This window comes from Anopheles coustani (assembly GCF_943734705.1).
Source record: "Anopheles coustani chromosome X unlocalized genomic scaffold, idAnoCousDA_361_x.2 X_unloc_81, whole genome shotgun sequence".
Classification (NCBI taxonomy): domain Eukaryota; kingdom Metazoa; phylum Arthropoda; class Insecta; order Diptera; family Culicidae; genus Anopheles; species Anopheles coustani.
The window spans coordinates 1-22500 of record NW_026525194.1 but is presented as its reverse complement, the minus strand read 5'-3'; the positions used below and the strand labels follow the sequence as shown (position 1 = coordinate 22500).

General features: G+C 46.6%; 1 non-coding gene across 1 annotated transcript; it reads left to right on the top strand.

Annotated features, from left to right (window-relative positions):
* Nucleotides 1-21561: 21561 nt before the first annotated feature.
* LOC131271006 (5.8S ribosomal RNA) lies at nucleotides 21562-21716 on the top strand. The gene has a single exon (XR_009179993.1). It is a non-coding gene; the product is annotated as a 5.8S ribosomal RNA (ribosomal RNA).
* Nucleotides 21717-22500: the final 784 nt, after the last annotated feature.

Sequence of the window (22500 nt, the reverse complement as noted above, 5' to 3'; positions counted from 1 at the left end):
CTCTCCGGATGTACTTCGGGTGTCACCTGTTGTCCGAGACCACTTGCATGGTTAGCAAGCGTTGTGGTCTAATGGCCCTACCGGGCAAACACTTTATGTTCGCGAGGACTTGGAGTGCTGGTAGTGGTTGGCGGACCCAACACTCTGGGTACCTCCGGGTACTTGGGGTTGGTTGAGAACTTGGTGAAGATACCCCTGTCACCTTGTTCGAGGCCACTTGCATGGTCGCAAGCGTTGTGATACAATGGCCCTACCGGGCAAACACTTTGGGTTCGCAAGGACTTGGAGTGCCGGGACGGGTTGGCGGATCCAACACTCTGGGTACCTCCGGGTACTTGGGGTTGGTTGAGGACTTGGTGAGCAAACACTTGATATACGTTCTTCGGATGTACTTCGGGTGTCACCTGTTGTCCGAGGCCACTTGCATGGTCAACGGTTGAGGTGGTGATGGCGGGTCGGTGCTGTAGGGTGCCGGCCTGTTGGCTGCCTTGGCCGGGTTGGTTGGTTAACACTTGATTGGGCTTGCACCCGAGGGTAATGGCACTTGAAGGTGGGTACTGGCCGGCTGACCTGGTGTGATGGTTGGTTGGTGAACACTTGGCGGTACTTGCACTTGGCTGTGCTTGGACTTGAAGGTGGGATCCGGCTGGCCTAGGCCATTGGTGGTTGGTTGGTGGGTTAGCCCTTAGCTGGGCTGGCTGGCTGGCTGGCCATCGGTGGTGTGGTGTGGTGAGGTGTGTGGAGTCGAGCATCGCGCGCCGTTGCCTTCTTCGGAGTGTTGTAGGTACGCAAGTGCTTGCAATGCAAAGAGGTTGGTGATGGAGTGACATTGCCTTCACCATGGAGTTGCGGGTACTTAGGTACTTGCAAGGAGATGGTGGTATGGTGGTGTTGCGTGTGTGGTGTTCGATTAGAAAGATATAATTTCTAAATCCGGATTAGTGCTGTCAGTGGGGCCGCCGCTAACAGGTCCTGCACGGCCACCGTGGGGCTTGACTTGGCGCTATTCCGGACTTGGGGCGATCACGATGTCCCCGTGCGGGACTTAGAAGATGGAAGAACACAAGTACCCTTATCCCATGACTTGTGAGCGATTGGCATACGTTACCACATGAAGAGAAAAATTGGCTAAGTCCCGGATCCATATTATTTGAAGAGAAAAATCGGCTAAGTCCCGGATCCATATTATATGAAGAGAAAAATCGGCTAAGTCCAGGATCCATATCATATGAAGAGAAATATCGGCTAAGTCCAGGATCCATATATAATAACCTAATAATCGGCTAAGTCCAGGATCCGTATTATATGAAGAGAAAAATCGGCTAAGTCCAGGATCCATATATAATAACCTAATAATCGGCTAAGTCCAGGATCCATATTATATGAAGAGAAAAATCGGCTAAGTCCAGGATCCATATATAATAACCTAAAAATCGGCTAAGTCCAGGATCCATATAATATGATGAGAAAAATCGGCTAAGTCCCAGATTGGGTCTGTCAGACATACACTTTCAAGTTACCACACAAGCAAGCAAGAAGGCCGTGTGAAGGATCCATATGACATGAAGAGAAAAATTGGCTAAGTCCCAGATTGGGTCTGTCAGAAATACACTTCCAAGTTACCACACAAGCAAGCAAGATGGTCTAGTGATGGATCCATATGATATGAAGAGAAAAATCGGCTAAGTCCAGGATCCATATAATATGAAGAGAAAAATCGGCTAAGTCCCAGATTGGGTCTGTCAGACATACACTTTCAAGTTACCACACAAGCAAGCAAGATGGCCTAGTGATTGATCCATATGATATGAAGAGAAAAATCGGCTAAGTCCGAGATTGGGTCTGTCAGACATACACTTCCAAGTTACCACACAAGCAAGCAAGATGGCGTATTGATGGATCCATATGATATGAAGAGAAAAATCGGCTAAGTCCGAGATTGGGTCTGTCAGAAATACACTTCCAAGTTACCACACAAGCAAGCAAGATGGCCTAGTGATGGATCCATATGATATGAAGAGAAAAATCGGCTAAGTCCCAGATTGGGTCTGTCGGAAATACACTTCCAAGTTACCACACAAGCAAGCAAGATGGCCTAGTGATGGATCCATATGATATGAAGAGAAAAATCGGCTAAGTCCCAGATTGGGTCTGTCAGACATACACTTTCAAGTTACCACACAAGCAAGCAAGATGGCCTAGTGATTGATCCATATGATATGAAGAGAAAAATCGGCTAAGTCCGAGATTGGGTCTGTCAGACATACACTTCCAAGTTACCACACAAGCAAGCAAGTTACCACATGAAGAGAAAGCCGGCAAAGTCCGGGAATGTTACCACATGAACTGGAAGATGGGCAAAAACCTACCTTCACAGGGAACGTGAATAACTAAGGCTGTAGACATTGGATCGACAAGCCAAAGACTGATATGGAAAGGAAATGAGTAGTACTAGCTTTCCTGAGAGTTGCAGAGCTTAGACTGCATATGAACGGAAGATATTAAGCGTCAAAGTCAGAAAAGTTGCCCGAAGGAACACAAGTTCCAACTTAGAGCATGAATACCGCCTAGACGGTAGGAGGTACGGCCAGGCTGAGGAATAAGAAAATGTTGGCCAACATGTTCCCTAACTATCCCCCGAAGACCGCAAAGCAATCCAACATCAACCAAGAAAGTTATAGCCCGATCAAGGAAACACCTACTTTGCACCGATTTTGCACCAAATACATGTACCAAGCACCTTCGGTTGCATACCTGCAGGGGCTTACCATAGTAGGCCATGGAAGACCGATGTACCGAACATAATCACTTTCTATCTCCTCGGGTGTTGGAGATAGCGCTTTGCGGTAAAAGAACGAAAGTTAGACCATATCTTGGTGCATCTTTTTGCCCGAGATCACAAGACCCTATCTAGCAAGGCAAGAAAGTTGTGTGGGGACAAAATGTCCATAAGTGCCCAAAGTGGCACACTTGAACCATATATTCGAGAAAAACACAAGTGTGGGCCCGAGCTAGCGAGTTGAAATGTTCCGACCGTCAGTAGCCCTAATCAAGGCGCACTTATTATTATATGGGGCCAAAGTGCCAGCTAGTCTCCAAGTGGGCCATATGGGTGTTCTAAGGTTTGCACCCAAATGAGGAAAAAACAGGGTAAGGTACGGTGTACCTCGAATAACTCGGGCTGTGGATGGCCGAGCAAGACAAACGACATAGCGTTAGAAAGGTCTCAATGAGACCTAACTACCCTGATAATATGAAGGCATAGACTTGAACGACCGAGAATTTATTAGGTGCACAAGTGGTGAAGTTGCACCAAAGTCCGTGTTACCCGAAGTGGTACACGAACACCCAATATTCGACCAAAACACAAGTTTGCGCACGAGCTAGCGAGCTACATTGTTCTGACCGTCAGTAGCCCTTACCAAGACACGCATTTGATTATATGGGGCCAAGCCGCTAGCTCGACTCGAAGTCGGTCATATGGTTGGTTGATGGTTTGGACCGACCACGTGGTGTACCAAGGTGATGTACCTTTCATGAATTAAAACTCTGGCTGTATGGCACTGAGCGACAAGCTAAGGTGTGATTTGGAATAGTCTTGAGTGGGACTATTTAGGAAAAATGCGAACAAAAAATCACAAAGTCCTTGGGCGAAGCTATTAGCGAAACATAGAGCAAATTGGTACCAAAAACTATGGAAATGGGACTTGAGTCAAAAATAACCGCAAGTTGGAGAAGAGATAGCAAGCTTGCGTAGAACAATTATATTTGGTGCATGGTATCACCAACAAAAAAGTATATGGGGCCAAGGTGCTGGCTGGCCTCCAAAGTGGAGATATGGGCGATCCAAAGTTTGTACCCAAGTACGAACAAGTATGGAAAAAACAGGGTAAGGTACCAAGTACCAATAATAACTTCGGCTGTAGATGGCCGAGCGAGGCAAACGGCTCACCGTTGGAAAGGTCTTGGGGAGACCTATCTACCCTGAAAGTTTTATGAGGCTGAGTTGAAAGACCACGGAGATATTAGGTGATGATGGTCCAATTCGGGGACCAAGTCGCAGGAAATGGCACTTGACCAAAATCACCCTTGGAAGGTGAATACCGGCTTACCGGTAAGAGATAGCGACTTGGCGTAGAATATTCATAAGTTGGGCGTGTAGAGACGCAACTTTCATTATATGGGGGCAACCCGGTCAGGGTGCTCCAAGTCGGTCGTTTGGTCGGTATATGGTTTGGGCCGACCACATGGTGTACCAAGTTGAGGTATCTTTCATGAATTATAACTCGGTCAGTTTGCCACCGAGCGACAAGTTGCGGTGTGTTTTGGAATGGTCTTGAGTGGGACTATCAAGCAAAAATACAAACAGAATATCAGCTTGTCCATGGCCGAAGCTATTAGTGAAACATATAGCAAAATGGGTCCGAAAACGAATGAAATGGGACTTGGACCAAGAATAACGGCAAGTTGGAGAAGAGATAGCAAGTTGGCGTAGAACAATTATATTTAGTGCATGGTATGACCAACAAAAAAGTATATGAGGCCAAGGTGCTGGCTGGCCTCCAAAGTGGAGATATGGGCGATACAAAGTTTGTACCCAAGTACGAACAAGTATGGAAAAAACAGGGTAAGGTACCAAGTACCATTAATAACTTCGGCTGTATATGGCCGAGCGAGGCAAACGGCTCACCGTTGGAAAGGTCTCGGGGAGACCTATCTACCCTGAAAGTTTCATGAGGCTGAGTTGAAAGACCACGGAGATATTAGGTGATGATGGTCGTATTCGGGGACCAAGTCGCAGGAAATGGCACTTGACCAAAATCCCCCTTGGAAGGTGAATACCGGCTTACCGGTAAGAGATAGCGACTTGGCGTAGAATATTCATAAGTTGGGCGTGTAGAGACGCAACTTTCATTATATGGGGCCAACCCGGTCAGGGTGCTCCAAGTCGGTCGTTTGGTCGGTTTATGGTTTGGGCCGACCACGTGGTGTACCAAGTTGAGGTACCTTTCATGAATTATAACTCGGTCAGTTTGCCACCGAGCGACAAGCTGCGGTGTGTTTTGGAATGGTCTTGAGTGGGACTATCAAGGAAAAATACAACTAGAAAATCAGCTTGTCCATGGCCGAAGCTATTAGTGAAACATATAGCAAAATGGGTCCAAAAACGAATGAAATGGGACTTGGACCAAGAATAACGGCAAGTTGGAGAAGAGATAGCAAGTTGGCGTAGAACAATTATATTTAGTGCATGGTATGACCAACAAAAAAGTATATGAGGCCAAGGTGCTGGCTGGCCTCCAAAGTGGAGATATGGGCGATCCAAAGTTTGTACCCAAGTATGGCAAAAACTGGTAGAGGTACCTTTCATGAATTACTGCTCAGGCTGTATGGCACTTAGCGGGACGCTTGGCTCTGGTATGGAATAGTCTTGAGTGGGACTATCAAGGAAAAATACGAACAAAAAATCACCATGTCCACGGACGAAGGTATTAGCGAAACTTAGAGCGAAATTGCGACCAAGTCGCTGGAAATGGCCCTTGGACCAAGTATACCGTCAAGGCGGTACGAGATAGCGAGTTGACGTGGAATATTTATAAGTTTGCCTCCACGAGACGAAAGTTTAGTTATATGGGGCCAACCCGCTCAGGGTTGTCCAAGTCGGTCATATGGCTGATCGAAATTTTCGACCAAGTACTGAGAAAACAGGGTAAGGTACCGTGTACCTCGAATAACTTTGGCTGTAGATGTCCGAGCGAGGCAAACGGCATAGCGTTGGAAAGGTCTTGAGGTGTTCTAGGCACCCTGAAAGTTTGAAAAGGCTATCTGGAAAACTCGTGGAGATATTAGAGAAACATTGGGCCCAAAAGATACCAAGTCGCAGGAAATGGGCCCTCCAAGAACACCCTAAAATCCCAATTACGGCTAAGTTGCAGGCCAGCTAGCGAAGTGAAATGTTCTAGGCATAACTAGAACACGTTAATGCGCAACTTTTTGAATCAGAACTTTTTTCGATATCTGGCCCCCAAAGGGGGGATATGGGCGATCAAAGGATTTTTCCAAGTTTCGGTACTTTTTACGGTATCGCTCATAGCTCCGGCTGTATGCAAGCAAATGACAATCTAAGACATGATTTGGAAAGGTATTGAGCAGTACTAACTTACGTTAGAACACAGCGAAGCGCTATCGGTTCATGGCAAGGCCGATATAAGCAGTCAAAGATGAAAAATGTTGACAAAATGAACAAAAATTACCTTGGTACGCGAATAGCGGCCAGGGATGAAGAGGTACGAAGGTGGTGTAGAAGAATTATAATTAGGGCTTGGTACGCTCTAAAAGTTTGCCGAAGACCGCAAAGCGCTCAGACCCATAGAAAGTGGCCATTTGGGCCGAACAGTGCGTGCAAAGAGGTGAAAATGCAAAAATTGCACTTTGTGGGGCGATTTGCGGGGGGAAGGAGGGGTCGGAGGGCAAAATGTCCCTTGACCAAAAAGTCTTATCTCGTCGAGATCTACAACATTGCCGAAGACCGCAAAGCGCTAGCTCGCAATCGAAAAATCGAGAATTTGAAAATTTTCTAAGTCTTGGGCTCCCTAAGGAAAAGTTTCAAAAATCACGTTTGTCCCCAATTTTGAAGGGGAAGGAGTCGGTTCCGGGGCATGGTGTCTTCGGCAAAAAGTCTTATCTTTTTGCGTACTTTCGACTAGTTCAATAAAAATTTTTGACCCAAAATTTGTTCGGCGGACCCCTAGGTCGAAAAACCCGAAAAAAGTCGAAAAAAGTCGAAAATGTCGAAAAATGAGAAAACCTCATATTCGGACTCTACACGAGCCCCAGATATTGAAAAGTGAAATCCGCGGTCGATTTGGAACAAAAAATTGACCTAGGCAAAGTTGTATGGAGGTAGGGACCCCTGAGAAAAAAGTTTGGTCCCGAGGCTCCTTGGACCACCAAGTCCCTAGGTCGGACCAAAATCGGAAAAAATCCGACCAAAGTCGAAAGTGTCGAAAATTTTAAAAAACCCCTTTTGGGGCCCTATGGCCTCCCTAGATAATGAAAAGTGAGGTCCGCGGCCGATCCGGAAGAAAAACTTGACCTAGGCAAACTTGTATGACGGTGGGGACCCAAAAAAATTTCGATGAGTGTAGTTTAGACAGGCCGGAAAATGTATCGGTGGTCCGTATCAAGGGACGTCTTTTAGTTCCATGGGGTGGTGGTCGTCGAACAAAGTCGCCTAGGTCGACCACCAGAAAGACCAGTCGTGTTGTAATGGATGTTTTGGCCACTTTGCTAGGGAAACCTAGTAGGTCGAAGCAAATTTGGGGTTCGAGATGAGTTGGTGAAAGTTGGTCCAACCTAGGTGTGCTTGGTGGAGGTTGACCATGAAAGTAGAGCATGATAGGAATGACCATAACTTTGGTTCTAGATGTCGGATCGGTACACTTGAGGCAGTTTTGGAAAGGTGAAGGCCTGCTCTAGCTATGTTTCCTACCAAGCTGAGCGCCTACTAGTGACCCGGAGGAGGTATTAAGGGTCAAAGGCAAAAAGGGGTACCCTAAAGTGCGTGTGACCAAGAAAATGGGAAAAACGGTATCGCCTATAGCTCAGGCTGTATGGCTCGGATCGGAAAGCTTGGATATGCGTTGGAAAGGTCTTGACGAGCGCTAGCTATGTGTCCTACCAAGCGAAGCGCTAGGTGTTGAGCAAGTCGGTCATATTAGAGGGCAAAGGTGAAAAATGGTGGTTTAGAGGCGAAAATTCACCTTATGATCGAAAATAGCGGGCGAACGATAAGAGCTACGAACACGGCGTAGAACAATCATAAGTACGTTACCACAAGACCTAACTTTGGCCAATATAGAGCGAGAAGATCGGAGGTACCCATCAGGGTGATATGGCTGGTTCAAAGTTGGACCAAAACGAGACTTGAGAAATGGATTGAAACACGGTATCGCGAATAACTCAGGCTGTATGGAACGGATCGACAAGCTTAGATCAGTGTTGGAAAGGTCGAACCGAGCGCTAACTATAATCCCAAACAACCGAAGCGCTAAGTGTTGAGCAAAACTGAGTTATTAAGCGACAAAGTGGAAAAATAATACCAAAATGGCCAAAAATCACACAAGACCAAGAATACCGAGCAAGCGGTAAGAGATAGCGGGTTGACGTAGAATACTTATAAGTTTGCCTCTACGAGACCTAAAAGTCGTCCATAGAAAGCGAGAAGATCGGACCACTCTGGAAGGGTGATACGAGTGGTCAAAAATTAGCAAAAATGAAACATGGCTAAAATGGATTTGACTTGTGCACCGTATAGCTCCGGCTGTATGGCATGGATTGTTAAGCTAGGATATGTTTTGGAAAGGTAACACCCAGCGCTAGATACGACTAGAAGAAAGCAAAGCGCTAACTAGCATGATTTGGAAGTTATTAAGTGTCAAAGTCGAAAAATGTTACCAAAATTGAAACTCGAGTACATTGGGCCAAAAAGTACAAGTTGTGAAATTTGGACTTACGAGTAAAATACCGAGCAGGCGGTAAGAGATAGAGACTTGGTGTAGAACAATTATATGTTGGGCATGTTATAACCTATATTTGGCCCGAACATAGTGACGAGATCGGTGGTACCCAAAAGGGTGGTACAGGTGTTAGATGGTTTTCCCAGAGCATAAGCTCCACATGATATGGAAAACGGGAAACATCATAACTTCGGCTGTATGGCATGGAATGGAACGAACAAGGTATCGATGGAAAGAGAAAAGGTAGCGCTAACTATAATTCCTACCAAGCAAAGCGCTAGCATGTGACCGTTCGGGTGTTATTGTGAGTCAAAGTCAGAAATTGTTACCACGAGAGGCGAAAATCCGACTAAGTCCATGAATACCGGGCTGGCGGTAAGAGATACGGCTTGGCCGTAGAACATTTATAAGTTGGCCAATACAAGACCTAAGTTTCGTCCATAGACGACAAGAAGATCGAAGATACGTGAAGGTGAGATATGGGCGTCCCAAAGTGGGCCTTTGAAAAAGTGACAAACTTCCCTTATAACAGCATACACCAAATATCTCTGGCTCTATGGCACCGAATAAGAAGTTGAGGTCAGCGATAGAAAGGTGATAGTCAGCGCTAAATATCATACGAACAGAGTGAAGCGCTAAAGGGAAAGGATCTTGGTGATATAAGGTGACAAAGTCGAGAAAAGTTGCCTCAAAATCATGAAAAATGTGAAAAAATGGCTAAGTCCCGGGTGCCTTAAGGGCAGGTTGATCGAATGTACCGAGCTGGCGGTACGAGATAGAGACTTGGTGTAGAACAATTATATGTTTGGCATGGCAAGACCTACATTTGGTCAATACAAAGTGAGAAGATCAAAGAAACCCGTAAGGGTGATATTGGTGTCCAAAGGTAAAAAGCACTAAGTCTTGGGAAACTTATATGAAGAAAAAGGACCCTGATGGGTCATATAGGATGGATCGAAAAATCGGCTAAGTCCCAAAATGGGGATGTCAGAACTACACTCAAATGTTACCACACCAAGCAAGGCAAACTTATATGAAGCAAAGGACCCTGATGGGTCATATGGTATTGGTCGAAAAATCGGCTAAGTCCCAAAATGGGGATGTCAGAACTACACTCATGTGTTACCACACCAAGCAAGGCAAACTTATATGAAGCAAAGGACCCTGATGGGTCATATGGTATTTTACGAAAAATCGGCTAAGTCCCAAAATGGTGATGTCAGAACTACACTAAAATGTTACCACACCAAGCAAGGCAAACTTATATGAAGGCAAGGACCCTGATGGGTCATATGGTATTTTACGAAAAATCGGCTAAGTCCCAAAATGGGGATGTCAGAACTACACTCAAATGTTACCACACCAAGCAAGGCAAACTTATATGAAGCAAAGGACCCTGATGGGTCATATGGTATTTTACGAAAAATCGGCTAAGTCCCAAAATGGGGATGTCAGAACTACACTCAAATGTTACCACACCAAGCAAGGCAAACTTATATGAAGGCAAGGACCCTGATGGGTCATATGGTATTTTACGAAAAATCGGCTAAGTCCCAAAATGGGGATGTCAGAACTACACTCAAATGTTACCATACCAAGCAAGGCAAACTTATATGAAGCAAAGGACCCTGATGGGTCATATGGTATTTTACGAAAAATCGGCTAAGTCCCAAAATGATGATGTCAGAACTACACTCAAAGGTTACCACACCAAGCAAGGCAAACTTATATGAAGGCAAGGACCCTGATGGGTCATATGGTATTTTACGAAAAATCGGCTAAGTCCCAAAATGATGATGTCAGAACTACACTCAAATGTTACCATACCAAGCAAGGCAAACTTATATGAAGGAAAGGACCCATATGGGTCATATGGTATTTTACGAAAAATCGGCTAAGTCCCAAAATGAGGATGTCAGAACTACACTAAAAAGTTACCACACCAAGCAAGGCAAAGTACCTAGGTGAACCCTAGGAAGAAACACGGACCAAGTCAGATGGCCTAAGTCAATAGAACAAGTGACCTAGGCAAAGTTGTATGGCGCTGAGGACCCTGAAAAATCTGTTTAGTGTAGTTTAGACAGGGTAGGTTTTTGGGTCGGCCGAACCCCCTTATTTTGGGTTTTGGCCTCATCAAGAAGCTACACCTAGGCAAACTGCCTAGGGTGAAAGTACGAAGACCAATCGAATAGTAAGACAAGTTTTGACCGATCGCCCTAGGCAAGCTTGTATGAAGAAAGGGACCCTAAGGGTCATATGGAAATACATGAAAAATCGGCTAAGTCCCAAAATTGGGATGTCAGAACTACACTAAAAAGTTACCACATCAAGCAAGGCAAACTACCTAGGTGAACCCTAGCAAGAAACACGGACCAAGTCAGATGGCCTAAGTCAAGAGTGCAAGTGACCTAGGCAAAGTTGTATGACGGTGAGGACCCTGAAAAATCTGGTTAGTGTAGTTTAGACAGGGGAGGTTTTTGGGTCGGCTGAACCTCCTTATTTTGGGTTTTGACCTCCTCAAGAAGCTACACCTAGGCAAACTGCCTAGGGTGAAAGTGCGAAGACCAATCGAATAGTAAGACAAGTTTTGACCGATCGCCCTAGGCAAGCTTGTATGAAGAAAGGGACCCTATGGGTCATATGGAAATACATGAAAAATCGGCTAAGTCCCAAAATTGGGATGTCTGAACTACACTAAAAAGTTACCACATCAAGCAAGGCAAAGTACCTAGGTGAACCCTAGCAAGAAACACGGACCAAGTCAGATGGCCTAAGTCAAGAGAACAAGTGACCTAGGCAAAGTTGTATGACGGTGAGGACCCTGAAAAATCTATTTAGTGTAGTTTAGACAGGGGAGGTTTTTGGGTCGGCTGAACCTCCTTATTTTGGGTTTTGACCTCCTCAAGAAGCTACACCTAGGCAAACTGCCTAGGGTGAAAGTGCGAAGACCAATCGAATAGTAAGACAAGTTTTGACCGATCGCCCTAGGCAAGCTTGTATGAAGAAAGGGACCCTATGGGTCATATGGAAATACATGAAAAATCGGCTAAGTCCCAAAATTAGGATGTCTGAACTACACTAAAAAGTTACCACATCAAGCAAGGCAAAGTACCTAGGTGAACCCTAGGAAGAAACACGGACCAAGTAGGATGGCCTAAGTCAAGAGTACAAGTGACCTAGGCAAAGTTGTATGGCGCTGAGGACCCTGAAAAATCGGGTTAGTGTAGTTCAGACAGGGGAGGTTTCTGGGTCGGCTGAACCTCATTATTTCGGGTTTTGGCCTCCTCAAGAAGACAGACCTAGGCAAAGTGCCTAGGGTGAAAGTGCGAAGACCAATCGAATAGTAAGACAAGTTTTGACCGATCGCCCTAGGCAAGCTTGTATGAAGAAAGGGACCCTATGGGTCATATGGAAATATACGAAAAATCGGCTAAGTCCCGAAATTGGGATGTCTGAACTACACTAAAAAGTTACCACATCAAGCAAGGCAAAGTACCTAGGTGAATCCTAGGAAGAAACACGGACCAAGTCAGATGGCCTAAGTCAAGAGTACAAGTGACCTAGGCAAAGTTGTATGGCGCTAAGGACCATGAAAAATCGGGTTAGTGTAGTTAAGACAGGGGAGGTTTCAGGGTCGGCTGGACCTCCTTATTTCGGGTTTTGGCCTCCTCAAGAAGACAGACCTAGGCGAACTGCCTAGGGTGAAAGTGCGAAGACCAATCGAATAGTAAGACAAGTTTTGACCGATCGCCCTAGGCAAGCTTGTATGAAGAAAGGGACCCTATGGGTCATATGGAAATACATGAAAAATCGGCTAAGTCCCAAAATTAGGATGTCTGAACTACACTAAAAAGTTACCACATCAAGCAAGGCAAAGTACCTAGGTGAACCCTAGGAAGAAACACGGACCAAGTCGGATGGCCTAAGTCAAGAGTACAAGTGACCTAGGCAAAGTTGTATGGCGCTGAGGACCCTGAAAAATCGGGTTAGTGTAGTTCAGACAGGGGAGGTTTCAGGGTCGGCCGAACCTCCTTATTTCGGGTTTTGGCCTCCTCAAGAAGACAGACCTAGGCGAACTGCCTAGGGTGAAAGTGCGAAGACCAATCGAATAGTAAGACAAGTTTTGACCGATCGCCCTAGGCAAGCTTGTATGAAGAAAGGGACCCTATGGGTCATATGGAAATATACGAAAAATCGGCTAAGTCCCAAAATTGGGATGTCAGAACTACACTATAAAGTTACCACATTAGCAAGGCAGACTTGTATGAAGAACGGGACCCTGGTGAAAGTAGCAAATATCCCAAACCGAACATGAATATTATACACACAAGAGTACGAACATAAAGGAACACGGACCAAGCGTACCGAGAGAATCGGTACTATAGAACCCTCGTGGTTCTACACAAAGACTTTATGTTAGGGGTTCAAGCCCCATAGTACTCAAACGGTGACAGTAGCAAATATCCCAAAACGAACGTGAATCTTATTCACAAGAGTACGAACATAAAGGAACACGGACCAAGCGTACCGAGAGAATCGGTACTATAGAGCCCTCGTGGTTCTACACAAAGACTTTATGTTCGGGGTTCACACCCCAAATCGAACGTGGAATTTACTTTCTGATGGTCATGCGGTCGTCCAAAGGGGTCTAGTATCCTGGGATGACAAGCATCACGGGCACAGCTCGTATCAAAACAGTCGAAGAGGCCCGCGAAAGCTTGCTTTCCATGGCTATGCGATGCACAAATTGAGTTTACTCACCGTAGTATAAAACGAACGAACCGAACCTATCCGAGTAGGGATAATGGGCGCAGTAACATACTTCTGTGACCCAGCGAGAGTTGAACGAGGTGACATGAACTGTCAGTGGCTTATATCAGATGGGATACATACATGAGATTGCTTTCAAATCTACACTCGAAAACCTAACCAAGTAAAAGCGAACGTGGGGAGGATTCGAAACCGGTAACGAAATCTTAAGCTGGAAAGAGTCATCACTATGGATACATATTATGCGAAACCAATCAAGTGCTCATTACTGATCCAAAACCGAAGAGCACTAGTGAACACCTTAATCTCACCCTAGTTCACATCCAAGTGATCGACCACGTGTGTGAAGCAAAGACCAATCGAATTCCTGAATGAACCGAACACTATGAACAAATGGCCAAAAACGTTATAACTATCCAAACATACTACTATCTAGCGAAAGTCATCACGATGGAACCATACCATGATCTTTAACCTATAGCGCTCACCATATTCCTACCCAGAGTGCAAGTGAACAGATTGCCCACCCCTACCCAGTTCACAACCACGTGATCGACTAACATACCGAGGTTACCACAAGTCAAAGTTATACGTTTACAAGCGCAAGACCAATCGAAAACCCCGAAAGCAATCTCGACCCAAAATGTATTATCCGTGAGTGTAGTCGAGTCTCGTACTCGTCATCTGTAATCGTCGGATAGAATATCCAGTACACGGTTGTCTTTCCAAATGAAATCTACATACAGAACTCGCTCTTGGCAAATGGGTGGCAATGGCGCAATCAGGAGCGAGTTCCCGTCCGGGTGCCAAGTGATTGGCAAATGTCTGGGGGAAAGCAACCATATATTGATTTGTCTGTTAGTGTACTGGGTGTTTGAGGTATGTAGTATCCACGCTTGGTTGGGTGTGTCAGAGGACCATGGATGCGTTCACAACCCCAATTGGGGTACATCGGGAATGATTTTGTGGAACCGATGTGCCCGGCACACACTAAGTTTTGTTGCAAGTTAATAGTGTGCCATGTCCGGGGGGGTTGTGATTAAACTCTGGTGAATTGCGTACTGTGGTGATTGGGGTATGAAAGCCCCGCAGTTGCAATGATCGGACGCGCCTAGCGTGTCCTTTAGTTGATGGTAGGGAAATGAAGGCCCTTGTCAGCTCACCTAAGTATTCATGGAAGTTTGGCATAAGGTCGCTGTGGTAGGGGTATGAAGGCCCCGTCAGCGCATGCACAATCGGGCGCACGTGCGCTTAGCGGAGTCGAATGCCGCTCAAGTGCCTGTCCGGTGCATCGGGTGTGTGTGATACGAGGGCAATGAGGTTCGCACGGGGGCTCGCCTCCCGTGTGCTACCGGACTTGACAACATATAGAACGTGGTGTTTGCTCCTCCGGGTGCAATGGGACAATGAACATTCGAACGCAAAGTCGGAATTCTGGTTGATCCTACCAGTAATATACGCTCGTCTCAAAGGTTAAGCCATGCATGTCTAAGTACAAACAGATTTAATGTGAAACCGCATAAGGCTCAGTATAACAGCTATAATTTACGAGATCATCAACCTAGTTACTTGGATAACTGTGGAAAATCTAGAGCTAATACATGCAACATGCCAGGACCCTCGCGGGAACTGGTGCACTTATTAGTCAAACCAATCGCGGGTTCTCCGTGTCATTGAGTTGAAGTCTGGATAATGATGCTGATCGTATGGTCTCGCACCGACGACAGATCTCGCAAATATCTGTCCTATCAACTATGGATGGTAGTATAGAGGACTACCATGGTTGCAACGGGTAACGGGGAATCAGGGTTCGATTCCGGAGAGGGAGCCTGAGAAATGGCTACCACATCCAAGGAAGGCAGCAGGCGCGTAAATTACCCAATCCCGGGACGGGGAGGTAGTGACGAGAAATAACAATATGAAACTCTTTAATGATGTTTCATAATTGGAATGAGTAGAGCATAAATCCTTCTACGAGGATCAAGTGGAGGGCAAGTCTGGTGCCAGCAGCCGCGGTAATTCCAGCTCCACTAGCGTATATTAAAATTGTTGCGGTTAAAACGTTCGAAGTTGATACTTGTCCAACACAGTCCGGCTCCGCCGACCCGGTCAACCCGTGGTCGGTGGGCCAAGTCGGAATCTGGTTGCGACTCAATGGTGTGGTAGGGCACCAAGTCTGTGTCATGGTGTGCCCTTCAACGGGTGCAAGTGTAACATAGAGCTCGACCGCTCACGTTTACCTTGAACAAATTAGAGTGCTTAAAGCAGGGTGCCCAAACGCCCTAGAATAATCTTGCATGGAATAATGGAATACGACCTTGGTCTAATCTTTCATTGGTTTGTACTCAGACCGGAGGTAATGATTAACAGAAGTAGTTGGGGACACTAGTATTACGGCGCGAGAGGTGAAATTCGTAGACCGTCGTAAGACTAACTAAAGCGAAGGCATTTGTCAAGGATGCTTTCTTTAATCAAGAACGAAAGTTAGAGGATCGAAGGCGATTAGATACCGCCCTAGTTCTAACCGTAAACGATGCCAACTAGCAATTGGGAGACGCTACAACCAGGTGCTCTCAGTAGCTTCCGGGAAACCAAAGTCAGGTTCCGGGGGAAGTATGGTTGCAAAGTTGAAACTTAAAGGAATTGACGGAAGGGCACCACAATGAAATGGAGCTTGCGGTTCAATTTGACTCAACACGGGAAAACTTACCAGGTCCGAACTTATGGAGGTGAGACAGATTAATAGCTCTTTCTCAAATTTAAGGGTAGTGGTGCATGGCCGTTCTTAGTTCGTGGATTGATTTGTCTGGTTAATTCCGATAACGAACGTGACTCACATATGCTAACTAGAACGCAGTCAGCGTTAATGCGTCGATGCCGATTGGAACGGGTTAGGACCTTTCGGTGGAGTATGACCTGACACCTTCGCTGTTCGTGTGCGCAAGTGCACTTACGGTACGCTGCTTAGCAGGACAATTTGTGTTTAGCAAAATGAGATCGAGCGATAACAGGTCCGTGATGCCCTTAGATGTTCTGGGCTACACGCGTGCTACAATGTGGGTAGCAGCGTGTCTCCTATTCCGAGAGGAACGGGAAATCACTCAAATACTCACTTAGTAGGGATTATGGATTGCAATGGTCCATATGAACTCGGAACTTCTAGTAAGTGCTGGTCATCAGCCAGCGTTGAATACGTCCCTGCCCTTTGTACACACCGCCCGTCGCTACTACCGATGGATTATTTAGTGAGGTCTTTGGAGATGATCGTTCGCTGGATCCTCGTGAACCGCGTCTGCTTTATCGAAGTTGACCGAACTTGATGATTTAGAGGAAGTAAAAGTCGTAACAAGGTTTCCGTAGGTGAACCTGCGGAAGGATCATTAGTGGCCAAGTGATCCTTCCAGAAGTCCGAACCTGCGGGTTGAGACTTCGGCACAAGTTGCCATATGATAATTGACGAAACACTATAGAAGTCCGAACCTGCGGGTTGAGACTCAGGCACAAGTTGCCATATGAAAGTTGACGAAACACTAACAAGTCCGAACCTGCGGGTTGAGACTTAGGCACACGTTGCCTTATACATGACTTCGAACAAATACACAAGTCCGAACCTGCGGGTTGAGACTTAGGCACAAGTTGCCTTATACATGACTTCGAACAAATACACAAGTCCGAACCTGCGGGTTGAGACTTAGGCACAAGTTGCCATATGAAAGTTGACGAAACACTAACAAGTCCGAACCTGCGGGTTGAGACTTAGGCACACGTTGCCTTATACATGACTTCGAACAAATACACAAGTCCGAACCTGCGGGTTGAGACTTAGGCACAAGTTGCCTTATACATACATTGGCCAAATAAACAGAAGTCCGAACCTGCGGGTTGAGACTTAGGCACAAGTTGCCATATTATATTCGATCAAACACTAAGTAGTCCGAACCTGCGGGTTGAGACTCAAGACCGTAACAAGATGTCACTATACAAGTCCGAACCTAAGGGTTGAGACTTAATGCGATCTAGATACCAAGTTGACATCCAATACCTGTTGAGCAAAACCAAAGATTCCCTGTTCTCGAATGATTACACTATATAACAGGGAATCATGAAGAAATCAAGCAAGCGTGAAACAAAGTCATCACTTGGGCATGCTCGATAGCCAACCACATGACCTTAACCTAAGAGAGCATGCAAACCACATGATACCTATAAACGATTAACCCGCCCTAGTTCAATCGTTCACCAAGTGATGACTTCAGTATGGCTAAGAGAAAAACTTTTAAATGGGAAAAACTCTAAGTCCGAACCTCCGGGTTGAGACTTCCGCGTCGGAGGTGGGCGCACCTCCTATCCGAAAGATGATGAATCAGGGGTGTTCGGTCAGCAATGGTCGGATGCCCCGTCGTAGTCCAACTATGACAATCAAAGTCAAGACCTCCGGGTTGAGACTTTCCGCGAGTACAAGCATAAAGGAACACGGACCAAGCCGTACCGAGAGAATCGGTACTAGAGCCCTCGTGGTTCTACATTGAGAGAGCCCTCGTGGTTCTCATTAGGGGCTTTATGCAAGTCGTACTCAATACTGTGGTGTGAAGTATAAAGTATAGTCTTCGCCTGGTCCACGCTGCTTCGGCGGTCCTGGGTAAGATAGTTCATTCTAGCTTGCCCTATAGTGGAATGAGGACACTTAATGCTTCGTCTTTTAGCGGCGGCTAGACTCCTCCTCACGGGGAACGAGTTGACGCACACAGCGGCGGCTTACGCACTATGGCAATCATGGATGCCTGAAGATTCCGTGAAGTTCTCCCCTGGTCCACGCTGCCTCGGCAGTCCTGGGTAAAATGGAATATTTCCAGCTTGCCCTATAGTGGAAGAGGACTATCCAACAATACAAAGTCAAGACCTCCGGGTTGAGACTTTCCGCGTCGGTGGTGTCGCGCACCGCCTATCCGAAAGATGGTGTAACAGGGGTGTTCGATCAGCAATGGTCGGATGCCCCGTCATAGTCCAACTATGACAACCAAAGTCAAGACCTCCGGGTTGAGACTTTCCGCGTCCGGAGGTACGCGTACCGCCTACCCGAAAGATGGTGTGCTTCTGGGGTATTCGATGAGTCGGATACCCCGTCGTAGTCCAACTATGACAATACAAAGTCAAGACCTCCGGGTTGAGACTTCCGCGTCGGAGGTGCGCGCACCGCCTACCCGAAAGATGATGAATCAGGGGTGTTCGATCAGCAATGGTCGGATGCCCCGTCGTAGTCCAACTATGACAATCAAAGTCAAGACCTCCGGGTTGAGACTTCCGCGTCCGGAGGTACGCGTACCGCCTACCCGAAAGATGGTGAATCAGGGGTGTTCGATCAGCAATGGTCGGATGCCCCGTCGTAGTCCAACTATGACAATCAAAGTCAAGACCTCCGGGTTGAGACTTTCTAAGAGTACAAGCATAAAGGAACACGGACCAAGCCGTACCGAGAGAATCGGTACTAGAGCCCTCGTGGTTCTACATTGAGAGAGCCCTCGTGGTTCTCATTAGGGGCTTTATGCAAGTCGTACTCAATACTGTGGTGTGAAGTATAAAGTATAGAGTCCTCCACTGGTCCACGCTGCTCCGGCGGTCCTGGGTAAGATAGTTCATTCTAGCTTGCCCTATGTGGAAGAGGACTCAATACCCTACCTGTTGAGCTTGAAACAAAGTCATCACTTGGGCATGCTCATATTGCCATACAATATTCCATTATCTACTAATGAGCATGCAGCTATATGATTATAACCTGTAAACGATTACCCCGCCGTAGTTCAGCGCTTCAACCAAGTGATGACTTCAGTATGGCTAGTGTGTGAAGTATAAAGTATAGTCCTCCCCTGGTCCACACTGCTTCGGCGGTCCTGGGTAAGATAGTTAGTTCTAGCTTGCCCTATGTGGAAGAGGACACCATACTTAATACTGTGGTGTAATGAACAAAGTATAGTCCTCCACTGGTCCACGCTGCTTTGCAGTCCTGGGTAAGATAGTTAATTCTAGCTTGCCCTATGTGGAAGAGGGCATACAAGACAAAGTATAGTTCTCCCCTGGTCCACGCTGCTCCGGCGGTCCTGGGTAAGATAGTTAATTCTAGCTTGCCCTATGTGGAAGAGGACATAATACTCTACCTGTTGAGCTTTAAACAAAGTCATCACTTGGGCATGCTCTATAGCCAACCACATGACATTAACCTAAGAGAGCATGCAGCGTATTATCCCAATGCAAAGTAAACGATAGACTCGCCCTAGTTCAGTGCTTCAACCAAGTGATGACTTCAATATGGCTAGTGTGTGAAGTATAAAGTATAGTCCTCCCCTGGTCCACACTGCTTCGGCGGTCCTGGGTAAGATAGTTAATTCTAGCTTGCCCTATGTGGAAGAGGGCATACAAGACAAAGTATAGTTCTCCCCTGGTCCACGCTGCTTCGGCGGTCCTGGGTAAGATAGTTAATTCTAGCTTGCCCTATGTGGAAGAGGGCATACAAGACAAAGTATAGTTCTCCCCTGGTCCACGCTGCTCCGGCGGTCCTGGGTAAGATAGTTAATTCTAGCTTGCCCTATGTGGAAGAGGACATAATACTCTACCTGTTGAGCTTTAAACAAAGTCATCACTTGGGCATGCTCTATAGCCAACCACATGACATTAACCTAAGAGAGCATGCAGCGTATTATCCCAATGCAAAGTAAACGATAGACTCGCCCTAGTTCAGTGCTTCAACCAAGTGATGACTTCAATATGGCTAGTGTGTGAAGTATAAAGTATAGTCCTCCCCTGGTCCACACTGCTTCGGCGGTCCTGGGTAAGATAGTTAGTTCTAGCTTGCCCTATGTGGAAGAGGACACCATACTTAATACTGTGGTGTAATGAACAAAGTATAGTCCTCCACTGGTCCACGCTGCTTCGGCGGTCCTGGGTAAGATAGTTAATTCTAGCTTGCCCTATGTGGAAGAGGGCATACAAGACAAAGTATAGTTCTCCCCTGGTCCACGCTGCTTCGGCGGTCCTGGGTAAGATAGTTAATTCTAGCTTGCCCTATGTGGAAGAGAGCATACATGAACCAAGAACGAAGGTTATGATCGAGGAATGATTCGACAACTAACCGATGGTATGAAATGTGAAGAATTCAAGCAAGCACACAATCAAGTCATCACTTGGGCATGCTCGATAGCCAACCTCATGACATTAACCTAGTAGAGCATGCGAAAACCAATATATATGTAAACGATGCCTCCCTAGTTCAGCGCTTCAACCAAGTGATGACTTCAGAATGGCTAAATCAAATCGGTTCAAACCATACCATCGGTATCCTATTGAAACACACAAGTCGATATCAAACCTCATGATTGTGTAGTCCTCCACTGGTCCACGCCGCTTCGGCCGTCCTGGGTAAAATGGAACATTCCAGCTTGCCCTATGTGGAAGAGGGCACATTACTCAATACTGTGGTGTGAAGTATAAAGTTCAGTTCTCCCCTGGTCCACGCTGCTTCGGCGGTCCTGGGTAAGATAGTTCATTCTAGCTTGCCCTATGTGGAAGAGGACACTTCATACTTCGTCTCTAAGCGGCGGCTTGACTCCTCCCTACGGGGAACGGGTTTACGCGCACAGCGGCGGCTTACGCACTATGGCAGTCATGGATGCCTTACGTTTCTATGAAAAGTGTGTTCCTCCCCTGGTCCACGCTGCTTCGGCAGTCCTGGGTAAGATAGTTAGTTCTAGCTTGCCCTATGTGGAAGAGGACACGTAGACTTACTGTGGTGTGAAGTATAAAGTTCAGTTCTCCCCTGGTCCACGCCGCTTCGGCCGTCCTGGGTAAAATGGATTCATCCAGCTTGCCCTATGTGGAATGAGGACACTTTATGCTTCGTCTCTAAGCGGCGGCTTGCTCCTCCCTACGGGGAACGGGTATACGCGCACAGCGGCGGCTTACGTTATGGCAGTCATGGATGCCTTACGTTTCCATGAAAAGTGTGTTCCTCCCCTGGTCCACGCTGCTTCGGCAGTCCTGGGTAAGATAGTTAGTTCTAGCTTGCCCTATGTGGAAGAGGACACGTAGACTTACTGTGGTGTGAAGTATAAGGTTCAGTTCTCCCCTGGTCCACGCCGCTTCGGCCGTCCTGGGTAAAATGGATTCATCCAGCTTGCCCTATGTGGAATGAGGACACTTTATGCTTCGTCTCTAAGCGGCGGCTTGCTCCTCCCTACGGGGAACGGGTATACGCGCACAGCGGCGGCTTACGCAAGTTAGTCACCCTCGGCAGTGGATCACTCGGCTCATGGATCGATGAAGACCGCAGCTAACTGCGCGTCATAATGTGAACTGCAGGACACATGAACATTGATAAGTTGAACGCATATTGCACGTCGTGGGAACCTACCATGATGTACAGATGACTGAGCGCTTATATTTGAGAAATGTATCGCATACATTTAACTACGCCGTGACACCCGTCACGAGACGTGCACCATGATGTTAACTAGGGTCGCGACGACCCGCTAGCATTAAAGAACCCGTGGTTTACAATATACTGGCATTGGAATTCGAAGTATTTAGAGCGTCCGTGTTCCCGCGTGAGGCGGAAGTACGAGGAGAAGGCGTGCTTGTGGTGTCTGTGGTGGTGTTTACTGATGTCTAGCTTCAGCTTATTTATTTATTTAAATAGAAGCGAAGATGTCAAAGTAGCGTCGAAGCAGCAGCGAATAGCACAAATGATTCAAGTATGGAAGTTGACCAAAGGAACACAAACAAACTAGCGTATGGGCAAAGGAAGGTATCAGTGAGTTAAACCACACGCGGGCTAACAGCCCGTTAACCGAGTCCAACGGTACATATTGGACATTGAAACAAAGTAGTCGCAAGCCAGATGTGACGATAACAACCGCAAGGTACATAAGCCTCAGTTCATGTGTGACAACCCCCTGAATTTAAGCATATTAATAAGGGGAGGAAAAGAAACCAACCGGGATTCCCTGAGTAGCTGCGAGCGAAACGGGAGAAGCTCAGCACGTAGGGGTGGCGGCCTGTCCGTCTATCCGATTCCGTGTACTGGTGCGTCTCACTATCCGTCATCTTAGCGCTTTTCAAGTCCAACTTGAATGTGGCTCAGAACCCATAGAGGGTGATAGGCCCGTAGAACAGCGCCCGTTGGATGATGGACCGAGCGTGCCATGGAGTCGTGTTGCTTGAT